The sequence below is a fragment of the Paroedura picta genome, chromosome 10, assembly GCF_049243985.1.
Source record: "Paroedura picta isolate Pp20150507F chromosome 10, Ppicta_v3.0, whole genome shotgun sequence".
Classification (NCBI taxonomy): domain Eukaryota; kingdom Metazoa; phylum Chordata; class Lepidosauria; order Squamata; family Gekkonidae; genus Paroedura; species Paroedura picta.
The window spans coordinates 44148560-44170744 of NC_135378.1; the positions used below are offsets into that span (position 1 = coordinate 44148560).

Sequence of the window (22185 nt, forward strand, 5' to 3'; positions counted from 1 at the left end):
ACACGAACTCCTGTTTCCGTTACTTGGGTCAGCCATAATACTCTCCACCTCCCAGGCAGGTCATCCTAAACGCCCCATACGCGGTAGGAGCCGCTCTCTCTCGTTCCCGTGCGCGGGTTCAGGGGAGCCCAGCCTGCTTCCCACCCAGAGTCACAGAACTAAAGCCCTTTTCTGCACGAGAGAGGTGCTTCGGGATGGAGTTAAATCCTCCCATTCTTTCTTTTGCTAGTTTAGAGGGAAAGGACGGACAAAGGCACGCTTCCAGGGAACCCTTCTGGAGCATCCATCATTCGGCACCCCCCCCCCCCCGAGCACATCGCTTTGCTCTGTCCCTAGATGCGACATATAAGCCCAGGCACTTACCGGTGGCATAGACAACGGCTCCCACCCCCACCCCGCCCCGCGCCCGGCCGCCGCCGCCGCTCTTCGGGTTATCCGCAGCTGTGTCCGCGCCGGGCAGCCCCGTTTTCCGCCTGCGCAGCGCCACTTACGAGGGCAGCCGCGGAGGAAGACGCTCGCGTGCGCGGAGTCCGGACCGCTTCCCAAGGCAGAACAAAGGCTGCTGGCAGCGCGGGAGGCGAGTGGAAGGCGTCTGGCGCGCCGCCAACGTGGGGCTCTCGCTGGTGCTCCCCAGGACGAGCGCGGATCGGATCGGGCGGGCGCGCGCTGGCCAAGCAGGCGGGCGGTGGGGGCGGGGAAGGCGAGGGCAGGAATGCCGGGGATGTCCAAAAATAACACGCAAGGAAACCACCGGGGCGATCGGGCTCCCTGCAGCCTGTCCTCCGCTCACATGTGCGCGCGGCTTTCTCCGTCGCCCGGAGCCGGCTGCTGCGATCTCGCCGAAGGTGGCGAGCAAAATGCCAGAGATGCTGGCGGGGAAAGTCGGCCGTCCTCGGGATCGGTGAGGCCGGGCATCAGCCAAGCGGCGGAACCTGCCAAGGCAACTTGCGCAAAGGGGTGTTCGGGACCAATTAACTGTCAATTATGAAGCACAATGTGGCTTTTCTCCTGGCTGCCTGTCCCTGCCCTCCTCCCCAGCACAACAGCTATTGAAAGTTTCCTTTGTGACCTGACAGCGTTACCTCCCTGCACAAATCCATCATGTGGGATTTCTGGCGGCTGCCGTGAAATAAATGGGCCACGTCACGGGCCTCTTTCGCAAGAGGCACCTTTTCAGCCTTGGCAAACACGGATCTTCGGCTCCTTTCAGGTGAATTCGTGAAGACAGGCCGTAAATCAGATAAGCTGAATTTGCCTGCTTTGGTGAACGCTTGCGATTCTACTATTGGAGCTGGGTACCACTTTCGGAAGGCCTGCCGACTCCTGTCTCTCCCAGTCCAGGGACTTTTCCTACAGTAAAAAACAGACACAGCCTGTAATGGTTAGGGGAGATAATAAGCATTGGATGCCTGGTGCAGACTGGAATGGCACCAGCTCACAGAAAAGAGAAATCCAAAAGTGGGTTTTGCAAAGCAGCCCTTGGGGGAACAATGAATTGTTAGAGTCCACTTGAGAGATATATGCCAATGCGCTGGAGGAGGCATGGGGCAAAAGTTTCATACACTGTGCACTTGTTAATCTTTATGGTAACCCACAACTCCTTCCTGTCTTCTGAAATAAAGTATAAGTGGGGAAAAGAAAGAGCCAATACAAGCACTGCTATCAACACGTGGGTATTTTTGCACTTTCGTTGGCTGGGTGATGTCTCTGCTTTTTAGACAGCATCCTAAAAAGCAGAGACATCACCCTGCCAACAAAAGTGCTTCTAGTCAAGGCTATGGCCTGCCCAGTTGCAATGTATGGCTGTGAAAGTTGGACCATAAGGAAGGCCGAGCGTCAAAGAATTGAGGCTTTTGAACTCTGGTGCTGGAGAAGACTCTTGTGAGTCCCTTGGACTGCAAGGCGAACAACCCGGTCAGTTCTAGAGGAGATCAGCCCTGACTGCTCCTTAGAAGGCCAGATCCTGAAGATGAAACTCAAATACTTTGGCCACCTCATGAGAAGGAAGGACTCCCTGGAGAAGACCCTAATGCTGGGAGCGATCGAGGGCAAAAGAAGAAGGGGACAACAGAGAATGAGGTGGCTGGATTGAGTCACTGAAGCAGTTGGTGCAAACTTAAATAGACTTGGAGGAATGGTAGTGGACAGGAAGGCCTGGAGGATCATTGTCCATGGGGTCGCAATGGGTCAGACATGACTTAACACCAAACAACAACTTTTTCACACCAAGAAATGGGATATGAACACATATATCTCTTGTACATATTATTCCTCATAGAAATCTCAGATTGCTCAACCAGGACAGATTGCCCATTAGGAAAAAAACACCCAGTAGGCTGATCACGGGGGGGGGGCACCTCCCTCCATCCTGGCCCCCAAGCAAGATGCATTCCTCATAAGCGCCATTTTGGGAAGCTACAGGATCGAGCAGCTACAAGCAAGCTACCCAGCCCTATGCAAGCCACCACTGCAAGCCAGCCAGTTGCTCTGGCCCAGGGCTATTTTTGCTTTCCAGTCTGTCGATGGTACACAATGACATTTTCATTTATAATGTTTTATACCACTGATTCATATGAAGCCTAATGAGTTGGTCAAGTGTCACTTTCAAAAATAAGAAAGGTCAACACAATATCTAACTATACCAGAAATGCAGGGGTTTGGTTGGTTGGTGGCTATGGTCTGTCCTGTTTTCAGTAAAAAGCAACACACTGGCATCTTGTAAGGCTCTGATATGTGCCAACTGGTAATAGAGACAGAGTCAAGTGACTGCAGGCTTTTAATGTTTTCAATAGCAATAAACATCATTATCATTCAATAAAACCATCATAAAACTGTAACAACAACAGTAACTGTCTTCTAACCACACCCCTACCCATATCTCTCCACAATCCGGCCGGTTGTTATTCTGCAGACCAAGGCTCCCACAGGCCGAGGCTCTTCCAGACGAACATTTGTATTGCTTCCATACAAATCATGCCAATTTATTTGAATGGTGCTCCAAATACAATCACCGGAAGCATATATTCTTCTCTTTGAGTTTATACAAAGAAATAAAAATAAGTAAGAAAGCAACATTTTGTATGACCCCTTTGCCAGTGTAAGGAAATGGAAATGGAAAAGGGAATCACTGAGGAAGAGTGACGGGGAGAAGCCAAATGAAAGGGATATGGCTAGAGGAGGGGAAAGGGGCCCAGTTATATTGTATTGGTCAATTGTGTTGACTAAGGCCCACACAAGCCTGGAACTGGCCCTGGTAAGCCGGATTACTCAGAATCCTACTAGGGTCTATTCAGTGGGGCTTACTCCCAGGAATGTGCTCTGTAAATCTGTGTTAATGCTCCCTCCATTCAATCTTATTACACATTTTCTTTTAACACTATGCAGAATCTTGTCCAGCAACATCTTTTTCTCCCTCTTTCTCTTTTTCTCTTCACTTAGTATTGAGCTCTGGTTAACTTGAAAGCTTGCTTCCTACTCACCATTCCTTGGTCCTAAGAAGAAAGATTGTATTTATAGTTGCCAAATGTAGACAGTTGTGTTTCGGTGGTATTTATACTTCTAGCATGCTACCAAAAGAAAGTGTTTTGTGCATATGATTTTATAAGGGGGAATGAAGAGGTTACTACTCTCCCAAATCTGTGGACCTTCAGTATATATTCAAACCTGGATTTTTGTTACACACACAACAGGAACACAACTTTCTCCATTAGAAAGTTCCCAGCTGCAAGCTGCAAGGCTTCTGTTTCAAGGGAATAAAAAGGAATAATTTCAGTATTTTTGACATTCACTACTAAGGACTTAGAAGTTCATGTTCAAACTGATTCATTATAAAACCATTACAAAATAATAACTTGAGTGAGATTTGGCTGAGTTTCATTTGAATTATGGACTTTCCATTGCTTATACATTATCTGTAAAAATCCCATCCACATGGCCTTGCTGTAGCCACTCTGTCAATGCTTTCCTTCAGGAGACATTTGTCCTCTATGCTTATTACCTCCTTCTTTATGCAGTGTCCTCAAAAGTGTTCTAATTGTGGGGCCATTGGAATAGTTTGACTAATTAATCAGTCAATTAGCTAAATGCAATGCAGAAGAATAGACATTTTTGCAAAGTTGACAGATAATTGTTAAACTAGCAGCATTGTCTTTTCCTTGTCAGCGCTGTCATAGACAACCTTCATGTTCATTGTTGGATGGCTGCAGGCTCAGCTGATGAGTTACATGTGTGAAACAACCACAGTACTTTCCAGTGGAGGCAGCCCATGAGTTCCCATTCTAATCACTGAGAGATGTGTTATTCAGCCATGTGCATATGTGTATGACTGTTCTTCAGCAGAATTAGTCATATACAGTTCAATACATTTGTGTAGCATGATATTCCATCAATAACTTGGGAGGAATAAGGAAAAGAAGGGGCAGGTGGGTGAATATGCTGCCTTTTTCTAGATCCTGAAAGGGACTAACTTTCATTTTTAAACAGTTTCTAGTCTTCAGGGTTTCCAAAGAAATCCTGAAAACATGATAATATTGTTTGCTTGAGAACTGATCTCAGTGCAGTCCTAATCAGAGGTGGTGGAAGAAAGTGATGTCAAGTTGCAGCCATTGGGTTTTCAAGGCAATAGATGAATAGAGGTAGTTTGGAGCAACCCTGGACTGCCTTGATGGTCTCCTGTCCAAGTACTAATCAGGGTCGATCGGTCTGATAAGATTGGGCTGATCTGGGGTATCCAGGTCAGAGCAATCAGGGATGGGTAAAAACCAGCTCATGAAATAAAATTCGTCATGAATTTTAGCTGATTTGTGGTTCGCAAAGTGTTGTTCATAGAAGGGTGCTTGGCATGAACATTTCACAAATTTTGGGGCTGTTTGTTATGGTTTGTGGTGGTTCAGACATGATTACATTTCCAGACAGACTGTCTCCGCTGAATTAAATTGTTTACAAAACTCCGAGGCAACCGGGGTACATGTGGAAATCTCCACATGTACCCTGGTTTGGAAAATGCCAATAGGAGCACTCCAAAGCCTTAACAGGATCTGCTGGCTGCCAAGAACCGAGTTCCAATTCTGTCCTATGGGATCAGAATTCTATATATGTGTTCAGCTCACTCAGCTGCCTCTCTTCTCTTGATTGTTCACAGTTACACAGAGAAGCAGGGGTCTTGTTAAAAGTGGAGTGCCTCAGCATATTTCCCCATGATCAGGGGTTTGGCAGGTGGATTCTAGATTCTCAGCTGTCTTTCTGCTCATGCTGAGTAGAGGGGTTTAGCTAGTGGGTTCCTTAGCTGAGGACCCACATTTTGATTGCAATTCTTCTCCCCTGCTAGGGTTTGGGGGTCTTAGGTGGACTCAGGACTCTGAGAACCCTTTCTCTCTGCTCATGGTAAGCAGAGGAACTTAACTAGTGGGTTTCTCAGCTGATGACCCTCCCACCCTCCTGATTATGAACTAACTTCTTTGTGCCATGAGGGTGAAAGTGGGCATAAAGGCTGCTCATCATGGCGGGAAGATGCCCATACCATAGGCCATTGTTCCCAGGTACTAAATGTATCCTGCAAGCCCACTGGAGCTAGCCTGTAGCAGGGCATTGTCAGAGGTTTCAGAGTCTCCTTCCCTCATGTTCCTGAGATTCTCCCTAGAGGACAAAGAGTTGTTAGCAGTGCCCAAAGACTAGCAGTTGATAAGACTCTTAAGATAAGTCTCTGAGAGCAGTGATCCAGTGGAAGGGGGGGGGAGAAAAGTCTCTCTTTCCACACAACTCTTCGTTGCTGCTCCTGCTTCCAGGACACCCCTCCATGGCCCTTCCCAGTCCACTGCCAGAAAACAGCTGTCCCTCCTCCCACCTTCTCCAGTCCTAGGATGTCATTTCCAGCCTGCACTTTTGAAACATTTCCACACCCTCCCCAGTGTGATAGAGTGCCAGGTGTGCTATGCCCATGTCCAGAGGGACACAAACATCCAACACTTGTCCTCCTCTGTCCTCCATAGGCACCTGCAAAGGATGCTCCCCAGGACGTTCCAAGTGGGGGAAAGAGTGGTAGCCAGTGGGAAGAAGAAAAGCCTACTCCCTATCAGGGATATGTTCTTTACACTCCTGAACTTCCTGAACCTGCTCTTCATTTCACAAGAAAACTCTTTCCTGGAGGCATTTCCTTTGAGGGGAGCATAATTCAGATCCTGTAAATCCAATCCTCACCAACTTGAAGGGCAGGTAGAGAAGAATCAGTCAGAGATCCCATGTGAGTTTGGTGTCTCCAGCAGGCCATAGGAGGTATTCTGTTGCATCATGAACTTCACAAACAGAACCAGTTTGTCTAGCGCAAAAAAAGCTTGTCAAGTCTGTGATTCGTGAACTGTGCATGCCATGAAGAATGAACAAAACTGCACTTTCCTGCCCATCCCTATACAGACTCTTCAAAATCAAATGAACTTGGAAGGATATAATTCTGCTTAGAATTGTGCTGATAGTTACTGAGTCACTTTTAGCCACCTTGAGTCTAAGTACGTATGAATGAATAAATAAACAAATACTCACTAGAATCCAAAAAGTTAGCATAGGTAGAAGAGCTTTTAATCAAAGGGCTAAAAGACATTACATAAGGGTTCTAAATAGACTGATAGATTGTTAGCCTTAGAGACATAATCCAAAAAATTAAACAGGAATTGTTGAGTTAGCTAGTTACATGATTATGGCTGTACTAGGGAAGGAGAAATAGAAAAGATTATAATAGAAAATAGGTCCATTGGGTTGGTGCTGAAACCAGGATGGAACATAATTTTGAACATAAACTTGAACATAATTTTGGAAAGTATTTCATAGGTTATCTAATCCAGGTCCTCATAGGAACAGGGTTCCATACATTAAAAGCCCATGCTGTTTAGGGAACCCTGCTATTTTAGCCTGTTTGATATTCAGGGCAATTCTACACATTGAAAAAATCAAGCATGACACTAAAAAATAACGTACCTCCAGCTATTCCTCACCTTCTAGCTCTCTCACTTTCCTCTGCCGCCTTCTCGCATTTCTTAGCACTCTGCACGCCTGCTTGAAATGGCACAAGAGAGCAACACACTTTACATGCAACTCTCCATCTGTCAATAAGCCAGGCAGCCAATCATCTTTCTCTGTGTTTTAAAGGGACTGCAATGCCAGCTAATTGATTTTTAAAGTAAAATTTCTCCATTGTGATGCTTATGCATCTAATCATAGATGCATAGTGCTTTTTTAATGCCACGCCTTTTTGAATCATGAGCATTGAAGCTTTTAAAAATTAATCTTTTTCCTGATTGCTTTTTTTTGGGGGGTGGACTTTAGAGATGCATGCTTTGTGTGTTAACTGGTAGTTTTTTTTTTTTTTTTGCTTTTCCTGGACGATTTAACGCCTATTCGTTGCTTCAGGCAGCTTGCTTCAAAAAAACAAACAATAACAAACCCATCCCCAGGAGAAGGGAAAGGGAGGCAGGTGCGAGGGCAGGCACTGGACGCAGAGGTAGTGCTACTTCGGCTGCACACATTTCTTTAGCATGTGGCTTGCTGGTTGCTCTACTATGGCTATTCATGCATAGTTTGGGAAATCTATTTTATGCGATTCCCCAGCTAGCAATTTAAAATGGAGGATGTAGCTACCGGTTTGCTGCTGGGGCACTGGATGGTGATGACATCATGTAAAATGCCAAAAATATGGCATCTGCATAAGGTAAGCATTTCACTATATTTTTTCCGGGTGCAGCATGGCCCTCAGTATTCCATCTATTACATTTCCAGCACACTGGCTAGTATTGGTTAGTAGCTTTTAAGGTAACCAGCAAAAATTCTCATTCTGTTTGTGAGAAACATTAAGAGCACAGTAGTGTGCAGGAACTATAGATAGACTGGATTGAAGAAACCAAGTTTGAATTCCTTGAAAGTTTTGAGTATTAAAAACAGCAGGTAATTTTATAATGTTCTGTTCTATCTTGTACCCGATGGCAATTTCTCATAAGAGAAATTCTTTCAGGCCCAGCTAAACTAGGAACAGACATATTTGTTTGGCAAGTCTAAGGAAAGTGTCAGAAACAATTTTTTTGGAAATACATTTTAATATCACATGAAATAACTTGAATGGAACAATTTGCCATGCTCGAGAATACTAAATGCCATATGCTGTACTGAAAGTAAGAAAAAAGGCTGAATTGATCCCTGGTTTTTCCAGATGACTAAAAACCATGTGCTACTGAAGGTTATGTCGAACTTGAATATTATACTATTGCTTTTTTTTAAAAAGATAAATTGCTAACTTGTAGATATTTAGAGTGATTTTACATCAGTCCTTAATTTCATATTCATCTGTTCACCAATGGAGTATACTGTAAACACAATACTTTCCCCTGTAGTCAAGCAAATTTTTACTTGCATTCTTATTCACCCCTTCCTAAAAAGAGCTCAGAGTGGCATCCTCCATTTTACTTTTACAATAATTCTGTTGGTTAAATTAGATTTAGATAGAATGAGTAGCTCAAGGTCACCCTATAAGTTTCATGGTAAGGTGGGGTTTGAATCTGGGCCTTTTTTATGGTCTTCATCCAATGGTTCCATGACTATGCCAAACGGATCTTCATGGCTTGGGTTGCTCACACAGTAGAAGAAGAGTTGGTTCTTATATGCTGCATTTCTCTACCCAAAGGAGTCTCAAAGCAACTTACATTCACCTTCCCTTTCTTCTCCCCATAACAGACAACCTTTGAGGTAGGTGAGGCTGAGGGAACCCTGATATTACTGCTTGGTCAGAACAGCTTTATCAGTGCTGTGGTGAGCCTAAGGCCACCCAGCTGGTTGCACGTTCAGGAACGCAGAATTAAACCCGGTTCACCAGCTGCACTCCTAACCACTACACCAAGCTGGCTCTAGTAGGAAGTAATCATTCACAATCCCATTGCCCATAGTAGGCTTGATACATAGCTCTTTTCATGCCATTGAGGCCAACTACTGGCCAGCTATGGAAGCTGTGTGCTTACATGGACCCTTCAGCAATCATGTAACAATGCTGGTTATCTGGATGCTAGTAGCTAGAGCAGGGGTAGTCAAACTGCGGCCCTCCAGATGTCCATGGACTACAATTCCCAGGAGCCCCTGCCAGCATTCGCTCCTGGGAATTGTAGTCCATGGACATCTGGAGGGCCGCAGTTTGACTACCCCTGAGCTAGAGTAATGAAACTGCGACAGCAGAAAGATCCTTAGAGTTTCTACCATTATGTACTTGGGGAACAAGAAGACTATTTCGCCCATTTCAAGTAAAAAAACATGACATTTTAAATAAGCCCCAGAAACTGCTGCAAGCCAGGAAATGCCTTGTTGACCAGATCAAAGTATTTGCAACAGAGCTAGCCAATCCAGAGGTTCCACAGTGTTTTCCTGTTGATGCGGGCAGTGTTTTATAGTGTTGCTCCCTTCTATGTTTATTCTAAGACTTGTAGTGCAATCCTAGGCAAAATTACACCCTTCTAAGCCTATTAAGTTCAATGGATTTAGAAGAATATAACTATTTAGGATTGCACTGGTAATAATGAACTAGGAAATTCTGAGTTAAATCCCCAGTGTCTACATATATATGTAATATATGAGGGATTTAATTCTTATAATTTTCTCCAAACCATCTAATTGTCATTGTGCATTCAATGGAATTCAAAGCCAAATTAGACATTACATGGACATCTCTGACTTTTTCCCCTATATAATTTTTTAAACAAAGGCAGCCTCTTCAGGCTGCTAGTTTGAGCAGAGGGAAGTCAGGGAAAGAAACTGTTTAACCTTTCTTTCTCCAGTCCATTCTAACTAAAAATCGCTCTTCTTAAGTTGCTTTTCTCCATGTGACTGCAAATAAAGGGTATCTATATCTTTTTTCCCATAGGTGAGAGAAAGTGCAGTACAGTGGCCATTCTGCCATGGTAATGATGGATTGACCTTGGATGAGTCACTCTCTCTAAGCATAATGTGCTTCAGAAGGTTGTTGTGAGGCTGAAAGAGAGAGCAATGTAAACCACTTTGGACCTCCATGGGGGAGAAAAGTGAGGCACAAATGTAGTAAGTATGTAGAAAAGAGGCTTGGAAATGTCATTTTACCTGCAGCACTGCCCTCTCTCAGTTACAGCATCCAAGGCTGCTTTTCAGCACAATAGCTAAACATTAGAGAAAAGGCACTTAATATTATTCATCTATTATATTTAGATCCTGCTTTTAAAACATTGTCTCCCAATATAGAAGAGAACCCTGTGCTCAAGCTTATAATTAAAGAACGATGCAGAAGGAAACACATAGAACTGCCTTGGCTGCAGAGGAAAGGATACGCAGTAATGTGTTTAAACTACAAGTACAACTATATAGGCTAGATATCAGGAAAAAATGTTCACAGTCAGAGTAGTTCAGCAGTGGAATAGGCTGCCTAAGGAGGTGGTGAGCTCCTCCTCACTGGAAGTCTTCAAGCAAAGGTTGGATACACACTTTTCTTGGATGCTTTAGGATGCTTAGGGCTAATCCTGCGTTGAGCAGGGGGTTGGACTGGATGGCCTGTATGGCCCCTTCCAACTCTATGATTCTATGATTCTTATAGTGATCAGATGGCTGTTCATCTGATTCAGGTCACCTATTCTGGCATCTTCCAGACAGCCTTCATATTCCCATGTATTTTCACTTTGTTAACATTTTTTCACACTCAGCTTCATTAGCAATGCTAGTTTTTCTACTTTTCCCTCTGCTCTTTTGAAACCTATTTTCCCTTTCTTCTTTCTGGAACAGCTTGTTTTTTTCCAGTATGAAATGCCTGTGCAATTTCGTAGTGCTCCGCCCACCATTGAGGTGAGGATGTTGTGGACGATAGGTGGTGATTTGTTTAACCCCCCCCCTTTTTTTTTTTGCATCCACTGATTGTACTGTCATAGCCAGTCAGAGAGCCCCAAACAAGCAGGCAATCATTGCCTTGCTGCCTCATGGAACATTCCTTAGGGCACACAGGCACCATAACTGAGCTCAAGTTTCAAATTCTGTAGGCTGTATGAGTGGGTGAGCAAGGCAGCAGCAAAACAGCCCCAGACAATGGGGCTGTTTGGGGTGAGGTCAATTGAAGTGGTGGCAAGGGAGCTTACAACCTGTCAAGCTACAGATGGGTTGATGAGCCAGGCCTCAATCTCTACTGGCCAAAAGAGGTGCCTGTAGATAGTACCATGTCTCTCCCCCCCCCCCCCCCCAGCACACACACTTTCTGTGACCAAACTGGTGCACAGTAATACTGAATGTGCATAAATATAGTAAAATTCTATACTGGTTAACATAATAAGATTGGTGTAAGGGATCTTTGAAGAACCTTAATGATAGCCTTCCAAAGGAATATTCCCAAAGTCCTGGAACTGGCCATGGACGCAGTTATACTGACTTCTTTAGCTACTGTCCATAATTTTAAAAGGGAAGGAGGCAGCACATCCAGTCAAAACAACCATTGTAATGTGGGAAAGCAGCTAAGCAATTGAAAGGACTAATAGGTAGGCAAGATTCAATTCACCAGTGGGATTTGGGGGTGGTAACTGCATAAGCCAATGGGGGTGTTAAATTGCTGCATAGCTCCAGGATAAAGGTGCAAGTGCAGTTCCTACAACTGAACGATCTGTAGACAGCAGTGGGGCACACACACAGAGGGAAGTTCCACCTAAAAACAGACATTGTGGAATGCACTATCGCTCCATCTGCACTATCTTCAGACTTGCCCTGGAGATGGGGCAGAGGGAAAGAACAAAACTTCAGCATGGAAGAAGCCTATGATTGGCAGCAGCTGTTCAGGTTCTTCTTAATGCTTTTAAGTTGCATGTGCCATAGATTGAATTTGGGACCTTTCAAATGCAGATCACTTACAGCCCTTCAGGAAGGAAGGAAAAAGGTAGAAGACAGAGATCAGTTTGCAAGTTAAAACTGATATCTAGGTGGACCAAACTAGCAGTCTTGATTGGATGAAAATTGTAGAATTGTATTATAGACACTGTTTCTCTTGCAGGTAACAGGAGCCAAACAGCGTGTGAGATCTAATTTGGCTTTCACAATGCAAAGTATCAGAGCTCAAAAATATATGCCACTGAAGATATCTACATTACTAAATTTGGAATCATTCAATCTTTGAAAGAGAAATTAGTTAGTTGAAAGAGAAATAATAGGATTTGCCTGTTCAGCTTAGTCATCTGAAACCTCCTGGAACTGATCCAGAATAACAAAGGGTGGTCACAATCAACATAGAGATGCTGAACCTCATGGATGCAATGTCAAACTCTGTCAGACTTCAGAATTAAAAAAAACTTATCTGGTAGCCAGGGGATCTGATTTATATATTATCAGAACTACATGAGTGTAACTTCCCTATGACCCAACCGCACAGTTGACCTTGGGCTAGTCACAGTTTTCTTAGGGCTGTTTTCACAGAGCAGTTCTCTTAGAGCTCTTTCAGCCCCACTTACCTCACATGATGCCTGTTGTGGAGAGGGGAAGGGAAAGGTGTTTGGACTCCTTCTGATAGACTGTTTACTCACTGGGAACTTCACTGCCCAGTTCTCATGCAGGAGAACAAATCGGGGGCGGATGAGGCTCACCAGGACAAATACTCCCCTGTGTGGGTACAGGAAGAGGTGGGGCAACCTGCCATGATTAAAACCCCAGCCTGCAGCCTGGCATGAAACCTCCAGTGTATAAACAGTCATAGTGAAAAGCAGGGTATAAAAATGAGCTCTCTTCTTCTAAATCCATCTGAAACAGGTATTTTATCCAGGAATCTTGTTGTTCACCATATCCTCCCTTGTGTATTGTAGATTAGAAAAACTAGCATTCCATGACCAAGGCAGCCTAAACTGAGCCATATGACTTGGGGTAATTTTGACAAAAGAATCATGCATCTGTACCAATAGTGAGAGTCCAGATTTTAGGAGAAATGCGGATGGGGAAATAACCCCCACGCCGCCATTGAAGAGACGGTAGGGCGGGGCTGGAAGAGGATGCTCTGCATCCTTACAAAGATTGGAGGGGAGGGGCAGAGTGCATGAGGAGGGAGGGAAGCATGTGCGTCTGTGGTGCCTTATTTAAGGCGCTGGCTGCGTCACGCTGCCCTCTTTCCCTGTCCCTCCTGCCGAGCCACGAGCAGCTTGCTCCCACCCTCCCATTACTGTATGCTGGTTGTTAAGACACAATATTGTTGTTTGGTTTGTATTTGATCTGGAATTGTTGTTATAAATCTTTCACAGCTATGGGGGGCAGCTAGGGCACGGTCAGAGAGCCTAAAGGACAGGCTCGAACAGGGGTTCAAATGAAATTGGTGGGCCTCATCAATGAGGTGGCTCGATGTGAGCTAGGCCACCCTGGCTGGGAAGGCTGGAAGCTCAGAGCCAGGTGGCCTGCATGTCCAGAGGAGGTTTGCGCCTCTCTCTGGTATGCCAGGCGGGAACACCTCCTGATTTGGGGGCTATGCAGCAGAAGAGCGGACTTGTGCTCCTAAGGTGAGACAGGTGGCCCCCTGGGCTGCAGTAGCCATAGGAAAAAATCCACGTAGTCAGGCTCTTTCTGGTCCGTGCCTAGTTTGTATGCCAACAAAAAGTTGTTCAATGTTTAATAAAGCTGTGGCCATGTTGAAGCCATGTAAGTTGTAAGTGTCCTCTGTCCAGCCCCAACAGATCTGCCTGCAAGTCAATGTATCCAGAGAGTTAGACATGAAAAAGCAAAAAGTAGTTTAAGAATAAGATAACCACATATTAAATGTATAGAAAACATGGTACTGAAAGTACTTAGATTTAGTGTTTTTTAAATTAACGTGAACAGTATTTTGCAGGCCATCAAATTCAACCATTTATATTAAAGCGATTCCATATTGATTGTATTCAAGTTCTAAACATCTTTGAGCTCGCATTATCTTGGAGGGAAGGAACCTAAATAAATGTGGTTACAGCAACGAAAATCCCTCCATATTATTTCTGTTTACATCTCACTTCTGGTATTTTGGAGCATTAACAGAATAGAGGCCTTTTTTCAATATTTGTCTTTATATTATTTTAACTGGATCTTTTTGAAAGCTGTAGTGCCAGAGAACAAATGGAAGAATTTTATTGGTTTCCATGTTTGCTGCTCCATATGTTTTCAATGAAAAGTGGTCTTATTTTTGGCTCATGCACAGACCCAAGAGTGCCCATATATGTCAAACAATTGAAACGAGCATTTTTGAACTGAAATATTTCATAGTTTTGCTTGTGAAAAACTGACAAGTGATTCTACAATAAAAGGATGTTTTTAGCATTGCTACAAGTCTTACACTTGTGTAAATTTGAAAACAAACAAAAAATCAAGCTTGCTCTACTTTTGACTGCCAGTAATTCATGGCTGAAAATCTCTGTATTATGTTTCTTGTTTAGCATGCAGATTGGATACCATAAAGATACACCATTACATTGTGTGGAAAAAGCAAAAATTATTTTTTAAAACCCTTCAGCCTAGTTTTCTTAATTTGCTTGTTCTTATAATTTATTTACATTCTTATTTAGAACACTTCTGTGGTACCTTTTGACCAAAATAGGAACCACACAAGAAATTTTCTAATTACAATTGAAATCTACCCCTTTTAAAAAATGTTGGCAGCAATGAGGCAGATACCAGTTTTGCCTTGCAGAGGAATAAGAAGTAATTTATCAACACTTTTTATATTTTTGTTGATCAGAACAAAAGTAAAATAATTTAAAATGTTTCCTCTATATAGCTTGTCTACATTCTAAGTAAGCATTCTGCTACAGAATCATCCTGCTTTTAAAACAGATTATGAAAAACCATAGATTTTAGAAATAATTTGAAGCCTGTTTCCAGCCATTAAACCCTAATAATAGCAGGAATTTAAGGCATGTGGTGTAAGGAAGCCACCTGCATAACCTCATGGATATTAACTGGAAATTTTGGAACCTTTCCAGATTAATATTTTATTGTGCTACACACCCACCCACACACACACACAAACACACACATGGAACTATCTGCATAACAGCTTCAGTTGAACACTGAAACACAAATAGAACTGTGATTTGAGGCTCCATTACCTCAGTATACACAAAAAGATGTTGGACATGGGATGCATTTTTATAGTTTTAACAATAAAGTTTCAGCAATGTGAGAACATAAGTTTGGAAGTCGGAAACTGGAGGAAAAGAAGGCCAGGAGTAATCAACTATAATGCCAGAATGACAGCAGTAAAATAACAACATCTATGAAATAGTCTAGTTAAAAGGATTATATTACAATTGGGATTTTTAAAAGTTTGAACAAAAACTAATTTTTATTTGTATCCTATCACATTCTGTATTTGAGCAAGCATTTTTGGACATTTGCAATGAGAATGACTCCCAGATAAGCTATGTTTGGCAGAGTTCCCACAGCGTAGGTCAGCCAGGGGGAAAAGCTTCCCTATAGATCACCTGCTGGAGACTGTCGACTATACCAGAGAGGACTCGATTCATGCTTCAGTTGCAATGAGCCTCCTGTATTCATCAATCAATTTTTATACAGACAATGTTCATGTTTGCAGTATGGATAGCTGTGAAGAATTAACTTTACCAGGCTCCCTGTTCCACCTATTTCTAGGATAAGTTGGCTCTTATAATTGGAAATAAACAAAAATCTTTAAAATGCTATTCCAGAGGATTAATGAACCAACAATCATTCTTCATAGAAACCAAAACAAATCACAGAGAATCATAGAATAATAGAGTTGGAAGGGATCTCATGGGTCCAACCTCCTGCACTATGCAGGACACTCACATCACAATCGCTCATCTACTGTAACCTGCCACCCCTTTGCCTTCACAGAATCAGCCTCTCCGTCAGATGGCTATCTAGCCTCTGTTTAAAAATTTCCAAAGATGGAGAACCACCACCTCCTGAGGAAGCCTGTTTCACTGAGAAACCGCTCTGTCAGGAACTTCTTCCCGATGTTTAGATGGAATTTATTTTGAATTAATTTCATCCCATTCGTTCTGGTCTGTCCCTCTGGGACAAGAGAGAACAATTCTTCTCCATCCTTCATATGGCACCCTTTTAAATACTTGAAGATGGTTATCAGATCCCCTCTCAGTCGTCTCCTCTCTAGGCTAAACAGACCAAGCTCCCCCAACCTTTCTTCATACGTCTTGATCTCCAAACCTCTCACCATCTTTGTTGCTCTCCTCTGGACACGTTCCAGTTTGTCAACATCCAACTCAGGTGCTCAAAACTGAACACAATACTCCAAGTGAGGCCAAACCAGATCAGTGTTTCTGGTGTTGATGTGGTTGGGCAAATCATTTCAGGAGAGTTATCTAGTAAGCAAATCAGGTATCTGCATGACAAGGTGTCATTAACTATTTTAAAGAATCTAATTTGTTGTTTTGCAGAGCTCTACAAAGTAAACTAAACTCCCTTGCAAAAAACAACAACACCACACATTTAGACCTCACAAATGTGTTAAGTGTTATGTTTACCTGCAAAACCTCTTACTGGGTTTCTTGATCCCAGCTGTCGTGGATCAGGTTCCTTAGTGGTCTGTCCCTGGCCCCTCTTTCCTGACACAATTTTCCTTTTCTTTGGTTTCCCTTGCAGGTGACCCTGTGCATTTTGTGTGTCTACCTATACCAGTGTAACTAGCTCCAAGCAAGTTAGTGAAGTTAGTGAAGGGTTCCAAGCTCCATCCCTGTCATTATCCTGCTCTCCTTGACTTAGTTCTGCCCTGGGGCCCCAGATATATCCTGGACTAGCCACTGGGCTTGATCTCAGCTTTCCCCTGGTCTTGAGGACCCTCTTGCTGCTTTCTCTGTCCATTAGGGTTGCCAGCTTCCAAGCAGGGCCTGAAAATCATCTAAAATTACAACTGATCTTTAGACTACAGTGATTAGTTCTTCTGGAGAAAATGGCTTTGGAGGGTGGTTTGTATGGCATTATTCTCTGCAGAGGTCCTTCCTGTCCAAAAGTACCTGCCCCTTCCAGACTCCACTTCTCAAATCTCAAGGAATTTCCCAAGCTGGGCTCAGGGTGGTTCACAATAGAACCACGTACAATAAAGGATTTTACAATAGTAAAAAAAAAATTACAATAAAATACAGTGCTAACAGATTAAAACTGCATCCCTGCCCCCCTCACCCTTTTTGCTTCCTACATCAGCTACCCCAGACTGGAGATGACTAAGCCAACAAGTAAGGGGAGACAAGGCACCTTCTGCATCCCACACAACTGGCAAATCAACACTCTGGGACCACCTGACCCTGTTGCTACTAATGTAGAGTCAAGTCAGAACAGATGCAAGAGATGTTATCCACAAAGTGCTTAGCAAAATGATCACAGCAGGCAGCAGAACAGTCCACCTCTTCTTGTTGGCCAGAAATCAATAAGCCCCTGGCCTCCCAGAAGAGCTCTGTGGGCCTGCACTGTGCAATGGTGGCAGAGGCCTATTGCTTCTTTACTGCCATCACCTTCACAGAGCAGGCTGAAAAATGAGTTCTAGTCCATGCCTTGACAGATTCATCCTGGGGTTTTCTCCAGTATCATTCTAGCCATTTCCCCTGTCTTTTCATCATCCACAGCCTCTGAATAAACCAAGAGGCTAGCATAGTCTTCTAGCATTTTCTAGCACAGCTGTCTCTTGCTTTACATCCTCTGTTAGACTCTCATCTTGCAGGAACATGTGAAATAGTCTGATCCACCCCTGCCTTGGGATATTCAGTGCTGATCATATTATAATGCATTTTTAACATGTCAGTTACACATTCCTGGTAACTGTACTGAGGCTGCTGACTAATTCTAGTTTTTCTAGCACAAATAAAATTAATTATCTTTTCAAAGGAATGCCCTTTACGGAATTAGTTACACCTACAGTTAAAACTGTGACTAACGTGCCTAATCTCTCTTTTCAAGAGCTCATAAAACCCGATTCAAGATAAAACCTGGCAGATATATTTTGCAGTGGGATTGCAAGTGACAATACAGTATATGCTTACTTCTATCATGATTAAAGAAGCATATTTTTGCATTTTCTGTTAGCCTTCCTAATGCGGTTCTGCATTTATACATTTTTTTTACTTTAGTGCTTTTTCTCAGTAAATTTAATCATTCTTCATTTGTGTACCTTTTATTGTATTGAAAAAAAACAGATTTAATCATCTTGTTACCTGTTTTCCTGGCAGTATACTAGAATACACTGATGTTCTTAAAGCTGTTTTCCTATGTAAAGCTTTATGAGAACAAGAAAGCATTGATAAAAATGAACTGATTCAGGGAAGAAATACATGTTGTCATAAACTGCCACCATTAACTTGGCTTACACTTACAAATCTGTGAAATGGCCAACATTCCTAATTTTGGTTTGCCAGTTCTGGCCAAATTGCAACTCTAGCCTTATTTCAGGTTGACAAATCTCAAGATTCGGGGGCAGTCACTGTGCTGGGTAGAATCTGGGGAAGAATTTCACCTAAAAACTGTGGTTTATCACGGAGTCTGCCCTGTGAAACTGCCATTTTCTCCAGGGCCCAGGTAGAGGCTGGCAAGCCTACTGTCTCCTTCCTAACAGTCCTTTTCAAAGGAAACGTAAGGATAGCTAAACTGCCCACTTTGAGCATGCAGCAGGCATTTACAAAGTTACATACCTTGCAAAGAAGTTTTCTTCCAGTTGTCTTAAATTCAATCTTAAATATATCCCCTTCAAACTTCCAGTTCTTCCTGAGAGCCCTCAAACCCTTTTATTTGGTGTGATTGTTCTAGCAATGTACCAGCAAACCCCCAAAGAGGCTAAGTGACAGTTTTATTGTTAGAAAAGGCCGCTACACGTTTTGCTGTAAAAGCTTTGTCAGGGGGATCAGAGAATTCACTTTGTATAAAACTTTTCCACAAATTCCTTATAAGGTGATCCCCCACCCCGCAAGCACCATTTCTTGTCCTTGTAATTGTTCTACCAGCAACTGCTGTTGGAGGAATGAAGGTGTCTCTCTTCCCCTGGAATGTGTCTGGTTTTGTTTGCTATGTCTTTGTTTGTGAACTACCCACTGAGAGATACTCATTGAGGCAGGTTTACAGTGGTCTTGTTTGTATGTCATCAACTTTGAGATACTAATTTGTACTTAGTATTTTATACTGAGGACTTCTCAGGTCTAAAGTCCTATTCAAGCCCTATGTTTTAATTTTTTTAATTTTAAATGCACTGTATAATACATTGAATTATTTTAATTCTTTTTATATTGTTCTTGCTCAATCTTTGTTGTACCTGACACTGAATAAGGCCTGTGAAATTATTAAAAAATTAAATTTAAAACAACAGTAATAATGTTTGTATAGTGAACAAAAAAGAGAATGTCTACATGACTTTTTTGCTAGCTTTACCTGTAATACATATTAAAATGATCTTTAAAAGTATTTAAGAGCACAATCAACAATAATCCACAACCTCCCCTACATCTTTTCCCTTCCCTAAACAAAACTGTTTGTATTTGTGGGTTCCAGGATTAATTACCACATCTTATTAATTATTGTATGGCATGTGTGGTATAGCCAGGAGATCCAAGAAGCAGTCGGACAAAAGACGTTCAGTGGTGGTTTGCCACTTCCTGCCCCCATGTCATGACCCCAAGTGTTCGCTCGAAGAACTACCACCCAAATCCTTGGAGGTCTCCCATCCAAATACTAACCAGGTCAGCCCTGCTTAGCTTTCAAGAACTGATGGGATCAGGCTTGTCACACGATTCTAGATTTGCTATTATATCTATATCTATGGGTTTTATCCCTGAGCCCCTCTATTTAGGATGGCATCAACTGTTTGGGAACTACAGGGAACCACGATAGACATGGCCTGTCACATATAACATTTTAATCAGTACCAATAGTCTCTATAACAGGATTCTGGATTATCCGTGGGAAAAGAGATATGAATTGCTAGCAAGGACATAAACAGTAGCTCATAAGTGATGTTGGCATTTCAGTTTGGCTACACATACTTAATTTTGACATTTTAATGATTATTTACAGGCTGTTTGTATTGCTGAACAAAATAGTCCAATAAAACTCTGGCAAACTGAAATTATTAGCAGCGACAGAAGTTGAATACCATACTAACCAGAGCAATAACATTAAAAATGTTTAATTTTTAAAAGAAGAAGGAGGAGGAGGAGGAGGAGGAGGCTCAACATAGCTTCCAGTCGTCTTCCCTTTCCTCTCCCCACAACAGATACCCTGTGAGGTAGGTTAGGCTGAGAATGCCCTGATGCCACTGCTCAGTCAGAACAGTTTTATCAGTGCTGTGGCGAGCCCAAGGCCATCCAGCTGGCTGCATGTGGGGAGCTCAGAATCGAACCTGGCATGCCAGATTAGAAGTCCGCGCTCCTAACCACTACACCAAACTGGCTCTTAAGAAAAACTGCCATCCTTTTAAAAAGGCATGTTGGCACCAAAGTATATATTATAATGTTACCACTACACATGCAGTAGTCTAATAAACACTCTCAAATCCACTACCTCAGCAACTGTGTGTTCAGTAAAACAGCACTAGGTTAGCTGGGTTTCAAAGTCCTTGAACTTTGTTGAGTGAATAGCACAATCCCACTTAAGCACCTAAGATCCTTACCGTCAGCTTGCAAAATATCATCCCACCTGTGTATTATATCTTACTGGCTGTCCCTAAGAATATACTTTCAAAGGCAATTTTTCTATTTCTTGTCATTCAGAAGAGAACACATAGGCAAGAACAACCTGATGTTAACAAATGCATATAAAAAAGATATTGTGAGCTTGCAGGGAAATTTCTGCTATAAATGACAGCACTCTTGGCAGAGAAGTGACTAATCAGCAGTAGGTAGAGAATTTAAATTTGCTTGTAAAACTGATGTCATGGAAGTCTGTGATTTATTAGGAGGCACCAAAGAGCTACTCCATTTAGCTCACATCATATTCCACTACACCAGGGGTATGGTTTTCTGTTTTTCTTAAGAAAGCAGTGTGAAATTTCACATAAAATAGTTTCACCCCTTCATATTTCCCACATAGTATCTATTCTATTTTCACTCTGATTTCACACCAGCTTGACTGATGAGCTTTCCTGTCAGGTGCCACAATAAAGAAAATGTCAATGGACATACTGGAACTATACTTTATCAACAGCTGCAAGGGTAATTCTCAAATTAACTTCAAATCTTCAGACAGATTTCCTTTCTCACTCATAATCAGTCATAACAAAAAATACACCAGCAGCCTGATTCACAGTTCAAAGCATGACTCGAGTAATGGGAAAGGTTTCTTGTTTCTTGCACAGAAACCATTCTGGGATTTTTCCAGGACTGACTGATCAGCTCGTGGGTTTACTAAGGTTCCCTATTTGGCTCTTCTCTCAGTAATTATCCTGAGAAAATGGCAATCCAGTTGGAAAGGTAGTAACCATGGTGACCTACAGCGAGCCCACGGGGTTTTCAGGGCAAGAGATGTTTATAGGTGGCTTTGCCATTGCTTACCTGTGCTTAGAGACCCTGAACTTCCCTGATGATCTCCCACCCAAATCCTAACCAGGATTTACCCTGCTTAGTCTTACAGTAGGGAAGTACAATGAGGAATCAACAATGTGGCCCAAGTCATGCCCATGCCAGGGAACAATTCCTTTTCAATTAGCTCCACCACTATCGGTAGCATGAGGTAGAAACACATGCATCTGTCATATGGAGGTTTTGAGAAGTCAGAAGTCCAATGGGTTGGACTCATCTGGATCAATTCCCTCCTCTCAAATATCCAGTGTATCTATTTAGTTTTCTTAAAACCCAAATCTTAAAACACATTTACTCAGAAGTAAATGAGTTCAATGTGACTTCACTTTTGGTAATAATGTAGGGTTATATCCTTAATATGTTAATATACATCAGCACAGTATAGTGGATAAGAACTGGCAGCCTCTAATCTGGATAACTGGGTTTCATTCTCCATACCTCCATATGCAGACAGCTGGGTGACTTTAGACTTGTCATCATTCTTATAGGGCAGCTCTGTTAGAGTTCTCCCAACTCCACCTACCTCACAGGGTGTTTGTTGTGGCGAGAGGAAGGGAAGGCACTTTCGGGCTCCTTTTTATAAGAAAAAGTTGGTATAAAAACATTTCTTCTTCCATGTCCCTCTTTGTCAGCCTCAAATATTGTTCATTCTGGTATGTCTCTC

General features: G+C 42.7%; 1 protein-coding gene across 3 annotated transcripts in view; it reads right to left on the reverse strand.

Annotated features, from left to right (window-relative positions):
- PALLD (palladin, cytoskeletal associated protein) overlaps positions 1 to 22185 on the reverse strand; it is a 221280-nt gene that overhangs the window by 160365 nt on the left and 38730 nt on the right. The window contains exon 1 of one of the 3 annotated variants that reach the window (XM_077353637.1): positions 492 to 952. The exons of the other annotated variants lie outside the window; for them this stretch is intronic. The gene's annotated coding sequence lies outside the window, so the exon portion shown is untranslated. Of the gene's footprint in view, positions 1 to 491; positions 953 to 22185 lie in introns of those variants that run through there. 3 annotated transcript variants of the gene reach the window in all.